The sequence below is a fragment of the Dioscorea cayenensis genome, unplaced genomic scaffold, assembly GCF_009730915.1.
Source record: "Dioscorea cayenensis subsp. rotundata cultivar TDr96_F1 unplaced genomic scaffold, TDr96_F1_v2_PseudoChromosome.rev07_lg8_w22 25.fasta BLBR01000335.1, whole genome shotgun sequence".
In the NCBI taxonomy this organism is placed as follows: Eukaryota; Viridiplantae; Streptophyta; class Magnoliopsida; order Dioscoreales; family Dioscoreaceae; genus Dioscorea; species Dioscorea cayenensis.
The window spans coordinates 55,211-65,020 of NW_024086726.1; the positions used below are offsets into that span (position 1 = coordinate 55,211).

The 9,810-nt window shown below is 36.2% G+C and overlaps 1 long non-coding RNA gene across 1 annotated transcript; it reads right to left on the reverse strand.

Annotated features, from left to right (window-relative positions):
- Positions 1–321: 321 nt before the first annotated feature.
- Positions 322–6,727, reverse strand: LOC120254078. Its single transcript, XR_005534522.1, has 4 exons — positions 6,681–6,727; positions 5,996–6,067; positions 3,939–4,188; positions 322–1,022 (listed from the first exon to the last, which is right to left on the reverse strand). It is a non-coding gene; the product is annotated as an uncharacterized LOC120254078 (long non-coding RNA).
- Positions 6,728–9,810: the final 3,083 nt, after the last annotated feature.

Here is a 9,810-nt window from a genome sequence, read left to right on the forward strand (position 1 = left end):
TAATAAAGAAAAATTGATAAAATCTTCACAGGTTTTAAATGGGATAATTTTGAAAACTTGATAGAGTTTTTAATAAATTTAAAACAGTAACTAATTTTAACGGAATTTTTTAATGGACGTGAATTGATTAAGGTGGATAAGTAAATAGGACTGATCAGAGTATTTCTTTTAATATTTATACAGATTATATGTTCTACAAACATGTTTTTAACATGTAAAAAATAATCATTTATTCATAGTTTTTTTTTAAAAATAAAAGAGCTAGAAGCTTATTTTATTGAAAAACTAAATAGAATACAAAAGAGTTCAAACATACACAGTTACACAAAGGAACAAAAGCAAAACACAAGAACAAAACAGAAAACCAAAACAAAGACAACATATTACAAATGAAAACCATTCACTTGGATAGTCTTCATAATCCATCTGGACAGATCTCTACCTTGATAAAACAAAGATAAGGAATGAGTGGAGATGCTATGGCAAGCTAATCTAGCAACAATGATGCATCATCTCTTAGGGGTGAGATGAATTTTGGGATTGCCAGCCTATAGAAGCAGATACTTGAGAAGGTTTAGGGCCGAATCAATTCTCCAAGCATTCACATGAGTATCATCTTGAAGAGCAGCATGAATATCTGACTAAGCTATGAAAATGTGTTGTAAATTAATGCCTTGCAAAGCGACACACTGCAAACTAAGGAGAAGTGCTTTGATTTTAGTGTCTAATTCCGAACTATTTGCAATGGGGCAACAGCCTGCCAAAGAGATAACATAGTTGGAACCAACAATGTAAAAGCCTGCACCTCCCATTAACATATCCCTGGAACAAAAAGTTGCCGAAAACAGAAAAGGACCCTCAGCATAAGAAAAATCGGCAAGGATGAGGTTCTTTCCCCTTTGAGGATTGGAAGCAGCAGAATATTCTTGTGCCAAAGCATAAGCTTTCCTAGGAATGCTGTTAAAGTCATGCACTTCATTCTTGAAAAATGGCATTACATCTGGCCTTCCAAATGTACCAAGCTGTAGCAGTAGCAATAGATTTTATAAATTTAGAATAACACATAATTTGCATCAGTCCACATACCAGAGGTAAAGCCATCAAGAAAAGAGATACTTTTCCCAACCAAGCTACTAATCGAGTTCCAAATAGCTTGATATTTAGCGCACATATTCATAAGGTGTAATGAAATTTCATAATTAATGCCACAAAAGATACACATTTCTTGAGGACCCAGATTCAAGGCATGCAGAAAGTCCTAGTTTTAATTTAACCCTTAAAAATCAACCAAAGAAAATGTTTGGCTCTAGAGGCCGTTCTCAGAGACCACAACTTTTTCCAATCATTCCATGGTTCACAATATGTATTAGACCATGGTGGAGAGAACTATTCCGAGAGCATCAAAGTCTCAAATCCATATATAAATAGGTCAGTTTATAGGCTAAAGGGATTTCAAAACACCAAGGATCATACAACCACGAGACATAATTAGGATTGACATCCTTGATCCAAAGAAAAGGTATGAGAGAATTAAAGGTTCAACATAAACTCCTAAAAAACCAGGAACAATTGGCTGGAATATTATCAGTCCAAATATTAAAATTGCCATATTTTTGAATCAAAATATCAACCCAAATAAGATCCCGGGAATTTAGAAAACTAAAAACATGTTTAGCCATCAAAGCCACTTTAGAGATTTTAAGATCTTTTATAGAGAGGCCCCCTTTAGAACGATCAAGTGTAATATCTATTCTATTAACCAAGTGGATGCCACTTTCATGGCCACAATTCGGCCAATGAAACTTCCTAGCACTAGTGGAAATTTTATCCAAAACAACATCTGAAATAGGGTAAACAAAAAGATAGTAAAGAGGAATAGATAAAGGGGAGGAATTAATAAGAATAGCTTTGCCAAGCAGGGGAAATTTTAGACTTGTTCCAATTAGCAATGATTCTATCAATTTTCTCTAACATCATTTTAAAATGAGAAACAACAAACTTTTTTAGGAGAAATCAAGATACCCAAGTAAGTAAAAGGAAAGGTACCACCCAAGCAGGAAAAAATTTTTTGGGTTTGAAAGCATTGGAAAAATTGACCAATTAGCTGCCCGTAAATAGACAAAAAAAAGTTTAATGAAACGAGAAGACTTCCTAGTCGCATGAGAAATAAGAATCAAGTTGTCAGCATACATAAGATGATTGAAATCATTTATAAGATTACTATTAAAACCATGAATCATATGGTGTTTTCAAAGCAAAATTCAGGAAAACTATTAGATTCTGGACACCAAAATAAAAAGATAAGGAGAAATGGGGTCCCTTTGCCTAACCACCCTCGAAGAGGAGATCCAAGGAGTAGGTTAGCCAATAATAAGCAAAGACTAAGAAACTGAGCTAAGACAAACTTTAATCTAACAAATCTACACACTAGGAAAGTTCATCTTGGTAAGAGTGGCAAGAATAGCGGTCCAAGTTAAGGTATCATAAGCCTTTTTTATATTTATTTTAACTAACATCCTATGGGGGCTCACAAAATCCGATTAAAAGAGTGAACGATCTCTTGGAGGGGAATGATGTTATCAAAGGAGTTCCGACCAGAAACAAAACACACTATTTTCAACCAATAAGATGAGGAAGAATATGTTTAAGGTGATTAGCCAAAATTTTGGAAATAATTTTATAACAAACATTCCAAAGCAAAATAGGGTGAAAATTTGAAACAAGCTTGGGATTGGCTTCCTTAGGAATAAGCGCTAGATAAGTCCTGCCCCAAGACTTAGGCATAACAGAGTTAGTGAACTAATAATTTATAGCCGAGAAGAGATGGCCACCCACCTCATTTCAAAAGAAACGATAAAAATCAACATTAAGGCCGTTAGGCCCAAGACTTTTACTCAAAGGGAGATAAAGCTGTGTTTGATAAATCTCATTTTTGGAAACCTCGCGGGTGAGAAATTCATAATCACTAGAAGAAATAGTATTGAGATCATTTGGAAGAGCATTAAAGACACATGAGAAATTTTTGTGAGAAGAATCAGTCCAAAGAGTATTGTAAAAATCTAAAAAAACTGTTCAATACCATGCCTATCAGTAAAAACACGGCCACTAGCATCCATGATATGAGAGATAGTATTGAAATGCTTACGGATACGAACACAATTATGAAAAAAACCATAGTTATTATCTTCATCCTGCACCCACAAAAACAAGGCCCTTTGAGCCCATTTAATTGCATTCTGCCTTTGCAGGGCAGCAATTTTTTTTATAGAGGGACACCAAGTCATTGTGGGTTCAATCATTAGGAGTCTTAACACTATCGGTTAATTCAAGAGAAGTAATTTCATATTCAGTGATTTTAAGACTAGTCCCGAGCCACCAAATGAAAGAAAGCATGAATAAGGTTAGAATGAGGTTGAAAATTCCAGGCATCTTTAACAACAACATGACAATCTAGATAATCAAACCAATAAATATTGAATATGAAAACCTTATTTTTATGAAAAACAACGCGGAAAGGCTTTAAGAAGAAGAGGAGCATGATCGGAAAAAGTCCGTGGAAAATGATTAAGGATATAAGAATCAAAATTAGAGGTCCAAGTCGTATTAACTAGGCAATGATCCAATATGGTCCATCGACGAGCTAAACTAGACTGATTATTCAACCAAGTATAATCTGAACCAACATAACCAACATCGAAAAGATCATTAGAAGCAATAAAATTGAAAAAAGGCTGAGCTTTACTAGAATAACACTAACAAGAACCACATCTATGCTCATTATGAGACAACACAGTATTAAAATCACCAATAATAACCTAAGTAAGATTGAGGGAAGATATACTTGATAGATCTTGCCAAAACAAACGCTAGCCCTAAATTTGTGTAGCATTATAGATAATATAAAGAACCCAATCAACATTATTATTATAAGAGATTACCAAGTGAAATGCCTTTCGGGAAACAGTGACTGAGGTAACTCTTTCGATATGTTTTCTCCATAATGTAATAATGCCTCCAGAGAACCCGTTGGCCACTACCACTGCCCAATCCCATTCCTTGCCCAATTTGGCGCAAAACACAATTATCTTGGTATCATCAGCTCTAGTTTTCACCAGACAGAGCACTAGCTCCTTGTATTTTTTTAGAAGATTCTGAACACAAGTTGAAGTATCATGACTGGATACCCTTCTGCAATTCCAACAAACTATAGATGTGAGATCCATGAAAAAACAAATCAAAATTATAAAGAAAAGGAAGAGAAACTTCCAGATAGAAAGACAATCACAGAAAAACTAACGAAGCCAAACAGAAAACACAAATTTGGAGATTAAGCTAATGCATTATTCTTGTCAACCCTTCCTGTCACAGACAAACCCGCGGGCCCTACAGGATGCGGCAACCGCCGTGATGACCTCAGGGAGGGACACTTTGCCGCTCAATCCTCAGGGCGCCGCAAGGCTAACTAATAGCCTAGTAACAACAATTTCTAATACAGATACAAGATATAGAAGTACACTAGTACACAGTGGAAGTAACAACAACAACAACGATAACAACAACAACAACAACAACAACAACAACCAAAACAACAATGATAAACAGAAATAGAGAGGTTCACAAATGCACAGGGAGGCAACAATAACAAGCAACAATAACAACAGCACACAGCTGATACACCAAGAATTTAAGAGTTGTTTAGGTACAAAACCATGCAACAAGGTTTGCTACGCCCTAGTGGATCCATAAGTCAAACAACTTGTCCATGACAACAAAAAAACATACATGAATTGAAAAGATACACAAAAGATAGAACAGTAGCAAATGCTCAGCACGTTGCCACATAGCCGCACCTACTACCTGTAAAAGACTGGGAAGAGGAAAGAGGGGTGAGAAACTAACGTTACTCAGTGAGGGGCGGTTAGCACAACTCTAATAGAAATATACCACAATAATAACATAAATCTCCAAATATGATACGTTACAAATAAAAATAACTAGTTTAGAGAATGAATACATATAATAGAAAACTTTAATACAAAAATAGCAAGAAAGATAGAATAAGAAAGCATTCTACCTCAATTAGGGTTTTAGAATATCAAAGTGTAAAAATACTGAATTTAGAGTTCCAATTTATGGAAAAGCTAATCATAAAGCAAAGCTTCCACAATAAACATGTAAATCAAAATAGTTCCTAGTTATAAGTATAACAAAGTAAATACCATGAGTTTCACAATAAGTAAATATAATACTAGTGCCAAATAAAATTTACGAGAGACTAAGAAGGACAACTGGGCTTCTCCTGCTCACCACAAATATAAGATGACACTGCAAAGAAACACAATACTATAAATCTCAAACTCCAAAGCAAGAAAACAACAATGCAATATCATACTCAACCCATGAGTATAAAATGGTCTAGAAACCTCTTGAAACCTTCGCCATGGCCACAGCTATGATGAGAGCCATCAAGGTACTCATACCATTAACATTGACTCGTCGGTTCATCATATGGTGACTTCGGCTACTCGATAAATATCTAGTCAGAACTCTACACTCCCACCTGAACTGGCCCTCGTAGTAATCAGCTGGTCTACCACGCCACCTCAAAAGGTTGGCCGTGGAGACTGCCTACTGCAGTAGGGTATCACCATACAAACTCAATAATAAGCACAAGTCCACACGGAGTGCAATAGCCAACATAATACTCAAATAAGTCAAGAATCACCATCTATTCCACAAGGGAATGATGCACACACAACTCAAAATAGCTTAACATGAATCACTACATAATAAGCAACTTAAGGGACAACCCTGAAATCTTTCATTTGAACACAATTTGCATAAAAGAAGCACCAAGCAGTAAACTCATTCTAGGGTTAAAACTTCTCAAAAGCAATCATAATGATACACAAAAACTCATTAAGAAAGATAGATTATATAAACATATAAATATGGGTAATCTTCTAATAGAGTCATGCTTAATAGTCCCACTCACTAAATTGACGATTCCTCTTCCTTGCAAGGTAATCCTCCGCTAACTTTTTGCTTCGAGCTAATGCCTCACCTCCTTGCCAAACACAACAAACAACATCAAAGATTAGTACAAAAATCCAAGCAAAGAAATCCTAGGTTCCTTCTACCAAACAACCCTAAATCGATCCTAGGGTTGGCTCAAAGACAGGTCTAAAGGTTACCAATGAAGTCCTAAGGGTTAGAGCTTTACTCTAATCCAAAGAAATCAAAGAAACAACTAAAGCTTATCAGCACTACAGTAAAATCGAGATTGCTACAGTACCCGAGACCAAACTCATCAACAATCCAAGGGAAAGACACCAAGTTCTCACAACTATACAATTGCAAACTAAAAGACACATGAATCAACAAATCTATGGCATCATTTTGAGCTCTTAAACACCCTTCTTTTTCCTACCAAAACTCTACACAAATGCCATCAAAACTCATGGAATTCAAAGGAATACTAATTCCATGGATACAAGGGTGCAATACAAGGGATTCACAACTCAAACAACCTTCAAATAGCCAAACAATTACAGAGATTTTGAGAACAAGTTTCCAAGGAAGAGCATGAGAGTTAAATAACCATTTCAAAAGCTAAAAACACAAGCACATCATAGAAGATGCATACCTTATCCAAATAAATAAAAGGAATGGATAATTACCTTCTAAAATTCAAACCAAACAAAATTTGGCAAGAAGAAGAAAGGGCCAGCCATTGAAATGAAGAAGAGAAGAGTTAAGAGATAAATGAGAAGCTTAGCCTCTAAGGAACCTTAAATTTAAAGGAATGGATAAGGTTTTAAGGGAAAATGACCATTTTGCCCCATATTAACCAAAATGCCATGGACTTCAAGAAATGACTAAGTAACCCTCATGCTTATGAAACAAAGACTAAAGTGAATAAGAATTTGGCAAAAGACAATAATGCCCTTGTACATTCAAGAAAAGACATTGGTGAGTAAGCTTGGGTGATAATTACTCAAATGACCCCAACTAACCCAATAAATGCTATGGAAACCCTCTACCCTCAATAAATGCTATGGAAACCCTCTACCCTCCTAATGGCCAAGGAAGAGAAAACAGGAAGGAGAGTGATGAGCCAGGTATCACAATTCCCTTCTTGAGAGAAGCTACTGGAGTATGAGGTTCTTGCATACACATGCCTCCCTCCATAAACTGTGCTATACTTGATCCAAAGTCATTGCATCATCTAGTTCCTCCTCTTCAAAAGCTTCAACCCTTGGCTATTAAGACTCACTCATCTCCTAATCACTGGTAGTAAGAGATGATGAAGAGGAAAAAAGAGCATCAACCACTTAGTCTACAAGCACTAGATGGAGATTCTAAGGGTTCTTTGACATTTGGACTAGTTGAAGACTAGAAAACATTAGGAGAATAGGAGAAGGGAGAATAGGAGAAGGAACCACAAAGTCATGAGTGGGTCGAGAGACCCTAGGAATGTGGGAAGGCGGTGTCTTGCAAGAGACTCGACCATTAGAATCATTGATTCCATTAGGAGCCTTGGAGGAGAAAATAAGGCAGGATCAGAAGAAAACTTCCTATCTGAGATATCCACTTTGATCAGTATCCCATCAGTTGCCAGAGAATCATTATGAAGGGTTTTTGTACCAAGATGACTGCCATAATCTTACTTTCTTATTCTGCCATGTGTCATATGAACAATAGTAGTCTGGGAACCATGCACACTGGCACCATCACCGGCTCTGGTACGGCCGCGCCAACGTGTAACCAACATCCAAGGCTCAAATTTTATTTTGGAGGTATCTATTGGAGGAGATAGCAACTTTTTGTTCATGTCCTTCTTGGCAGAATCATTGGGAGAAGCGTTTACCTCCTGGACGATGTCTGTTTGATCTTGACTACCCTTGCTGGTTAGCAAAAGAAGTACAAGGGGGCTGAGAAGGGCAAGTTTGACCTTCCAACAATTGCCGGCTACAAGTGTTTGTCTCATGTCTAACCATACCGCAAAGGTAATAGAACGTCAGAAGCTTCTTGTATAGAACAACAATAGATCCTGTGCTCTTCATCACCGATCTAGAGACCTCGCTTCAAGGGTTTGGCGAGATCTATCTTAATGCAAACCCGAGCAAATCTCGAATGGGACAGAGAGATAATAAAGTCATAAACCTTAAGAAGGCAACCAATATGTTTCAAATATAATTTCCAATGATTCACCATCCAAATAATCAACAAGAAAATTATGACACTGAATCCAGATAGCAGTTGTAGTGAGCTTTGCAAAGGCAAGTTCAAAGTGAGGATGCTAAGGCGCCAGTTATAGGATAATCCCATTGATGGTCAAAGGACCTTCAAAGATAATTCAATACATGGCCTTATGCGTTTGACAACAGATTAGAAGGTACCCATTTAGAAGATCAGAGACATGAATCACTTTGAATTCCCCCTTCCTCCCCAAAAAATCAACAGGAAGGTTATGAAGCTGAATCCAAATAGTAGCTGTAGTGAGCTTTGCAAAGGCAAGTTCAAAGTAAGGATACCAAGGCGCCAATTGTAGGATAATCCCATTGACGATCGAAGGTCCTTCAAAGATAATTCACTGCAGTGTGTCTCATAATGGATTAGAAGGTACCCATTCGGAAGATCAAAGATATGAATCACTGTGAACACCCCCCCTCCTAAGATTTATTTGAACTAGTTTTAATGGAGGTGGCTTTCCAAAGAACTCGCCATAAATAGAGTACTGAAACCTCATCTTCACCCAAGATTTTAATTTAGGATCCATGTAAACAGATTTTGACGTAGTCTTATTGAGCCTCACCAGCACCGGACCATCAACCAAGGGGGAGGGATCAACTTTTTGCCTCACAGCTAAAGTGATCTCCGATCGTGTGGGTGGATAGGGATGCAAGGGGGGCAGGGAATCCCTATTCCCCGCGGGGACCCGCCCTAGCGGCTAGCGGGGCGGGGAATAGGGGAAAACCTCTCCCCGACTTGCTGGGCTGGGTGAGGACGGGGAGTGTATTTCTCGTCCCTCTCCCAGTGGAGATTCCCCGACTTGTAAATTAAATAATATATATATATATATATATATTTATTAAAAATAACTCATATGATTAATTCTATTTATTAAAAAAATCAATATTGATATAATATTATAATGTCCAAATATTTGGGTTTTTAATTTTTTTGGATTTATTAATAATGTTTTAGATTTTTAGTAAACTAGTGTTGCTCCCGTGCAATGCTCTAAGATAAATATATGAAAAATTGTTTTAAGAATTTTAATCAAAATTTTTTTATTTCCAATGATAGATAAATATGTTATATTAAAATTCAGATTAGATAAAATAAAATAAGATATTTATCAACTTTACTTAAATCCCAACTTGTAAAAGTAGAACATCTTCCTCTCAAATCCTAACTTCCCCAGTCGGCAGTTTCCTTCTTCAGTTCTTCATACTATCCATTACTTCATTATTTTCCTTCTTCAGTTCTTCATACTATCCATTACTTCATTATTTTCCTTCTTCAGTTCTTCATACTATCCATTACTTCATTATTCTCCTTCTTCAGTTCTTCATACCATCGATTACTTGTTAGTACATTTCATTTTTTTCACCTAAAAGTTTTTAAATTTGAAATTAAAGATTTTTAAACTGCTCATAGGATTTTTAAATTTTAAATTAAATATTTTTAAACTATGTATAAGAATTTTAAACTATTCATAAGATTTTTATGGGTAAGATTTTTAGTAGATTTTGTTAGTACATTTCATATTTATTTATGGGTATAAAATAATAATAAATGTTG